Here is a 2,688-nt window from a genome sequence, read left to right as displayed (position 1 = left end):
TGGCTGCCCATTCTATCAAGGATGCCCTCAGCTTCCTGTAAATTGAAATTGCTGCAAACGCCTTGCCATTTCTGCTTCAGCATCACTCCTTCAAGGCAGCCTTCCCTGGTACCCCAAGATGGGTGAGCTCCTGTGTCCCTATCACCCTGGTTGCCTGACCCCTGCACACATCTGTGTCCCCACCAGTAACGGGTTCGGGAGGATCCCTGAAGGAGTACAAGGCCAGAACAGGCACTATGTGGAGATGTATTTGTTTAATAAATGGTATTTTGCTGAAACCAAAGACAAATTCAAAGCTTGGTATGAGTCAGAGGAGCTTCCCAAGTAGCACAAAATGTCTGTCAACCAAGAAAACTCTGAGGGAGGTGGCTGAATTCTCTGCCCCACCCTCACCCCTGCCAGAGCTTAGGACCCCTGAGGATGACCTCAATAGACAGAGGGGTGGCAGGGTAGAAAGGACCCCAGTTAGTGAGACTATGACCCTCCAGCTAGAAGAGCTTCTGGCTCAGACGCCTCAGCATGGAGCAGGTAGGCCCAGGAATGTCTTGGGAAGGCCAGTGCAGAGGCCAGAGGCTAGGGGACTGTCAGAGGCGGGGGACTTGTGTGTGTGTGCATCTCTCAAGAGCTTGCAGAAAGGAAAGGGGCAAGGGAGTGGGTGTGGCTGTAGTGGGGGTTGCTGTCTGTGTACCTGCTGAGGGTGGGGGGTGAGAATCAGAACCATCAGACCTGACGGCCACTCCTTCAGGCAAATGTGGGCTCTGATGGCTGAATAGATAGTGTGATATAAATCTTTAGGCCCCACTAGCTGTTCTCACTGCACTGGGAGGACTCGAGCTTTCACAGATGCAGACTGTGATTGATACCATGCTCTTGACAGCGGCTGGAGAAACAGCATGGACCCAGCCATGAGGGAAATCTTGGAGAATCTTGCCCACAGAGCAGAAGGGAAGGGGCAGAGAGAGAGGGAGGAGGGGAGACAGCAGGCTTCCCCCACACATGCCCTCATTTATCCTGTTCATTCAGCAAATAGCCCCATGCCGGGAACTGGAAGGAGAAATAAGGGCCAGCCTGGGCAGGGCTGACGGCCAGATTCCTGAGGTGCTTTGGGCCCAGCAAGGTGCTGGTAATCCAGAGCAGAGAAGATGAGCAGGGAGAGAATGGCCAGGAGGGGGGACCGCAGTGAGAGCGAAGAGCAGTCGGGGAGAATGAAAACCCAGCCTGTTGGTGATTTTTTCCTTTTTTTTTTTATGGGCCACAAGCTGAGATCAAAGGTGATATTTTTACAGCAACTGAAATAGAAAACCACTGGGCACACAGTGGGAGGGGAGCAGCTGGGACACAGGCCCCTTTATACAGCCAGTGGCCGCAGCAAGCACACGGTGTCATTGGCCGAGGGGGACAGTGTGGCTTGGTCTTCCCAACGTAGGTTGAAGACAGAAGTGAAGGGGATGAGCGACCACTGCAGGTGCTGGGAGAGGAGGGGGACAGCAGGGAGTGCTCCAGCAGTGCCAGGTTCCTAGCGAACCTCCAGAGCTTGTGGCCTCCCACCAAGACCACCCGTCTCATTCTCGCCATGGGTGTCAGAGTAGTGCCGGGCCTTTTAGGTACAGGACCCTTTTCATCCTCCCGGGGCCCTGAGAGGATTAGCATTACCCCTGTTTTAAGGAGGAGGAAACCAAGGCTGCAGGGGAAAAGTGACTTGCTCAGGGTCCCTCAGGTAGTTGGAAGCAATGTCCAGTGTCCTTTCCGCTCTCTGAAATCAGCCACTCGCTTATCCATACCTCTACTCTGACAGGTCTGAGCTGGCTCTGGCATAACAGGAGCTATATTCAGGTCGTGAGGACAGAAGTTCTCAAAGTGTGGCCCCTGGTCCAGCAGCATCAGCGTCATCTAGGAGCTAGAAATGCAAATTCTCAGCCCCCAACCCAGACCTACCACTGAACCAGCAACTCCCGGAGAGGAACGGCCCTCTAGTTTAACAAACCCTCCAGGTGATTCCGATGCACACTAAGTTTGAGAATTATTGCACTGCATTTCCTCAGTTTCCACATCTGTATACTTTAGGGAAAATAACAACACCCGTCTCACAAGAATGAGCCACCACATGAGCTAACACAGGTGCCGGGTGCATTCCCTGTACCACGCATCCTTCTAAGCCCTTTCCATATATTAACTCAACTCACTTCACAACAACCCAGTGAGATAGGAGCTAATATTATCCTCATTTCACAGTTGAGGAAATGAAGGCTCAGAGAGGTGAAGTAATGTGCCCAGAGTCACACAGCTAGTAAGCAGCAGAGCTCCAGAGTCTAAGCTTTTAATAGCTAACAAATGGAAAGCCCCCAGCAGAGCGTCTGTCTCCCAGAATGTGTTCCAGGCATGGCTGAGGATGTAATGATTGGCGGTTAGTATTACCTCACCTGAACGTGAGATGATGAGCTCCATTTTGTGAATGTGATGTCTGCTGCCTTCTCAAAACCAAAGAGTGAGTCAGAACAAAGGCAGCCTCAGTGTCTGAAAGCCCAGTGCAGCCTATAGCCCTTCCCCTCGAATTCATGCAGAATCAAGACCACAATATACCATCCTGGCCTTCTGGAAACATCCCAGCTTGTTGCAGGGCAATGTGTGGGCTCTGACAGGGGGTGGCGGAACCCCAGTTTGGCTATTTAGTGGCTGTGTGCCCTTGGG

The sequence above is a fragment of the Choloepus didactylus genome, chromosome 6, assembly GCF_015220235.1.
Source record: "Choloepus didactylus isolate mChoDid1 chromosome 6, mChoDid1.pri, whole genome shotgun sequence".
Taxonomy (NCBI): domain Eukaryota; kingdom Metazoa; phylum Chordata; class Mammalia; order Pilosa; family Megalonychidae; genus Choloepus; species Choloepus didactylus.
The sequence above is the reverse complement of the archived record's forward strand: the minus strand, read 5'-3'. Positions refer to the sequence as shown.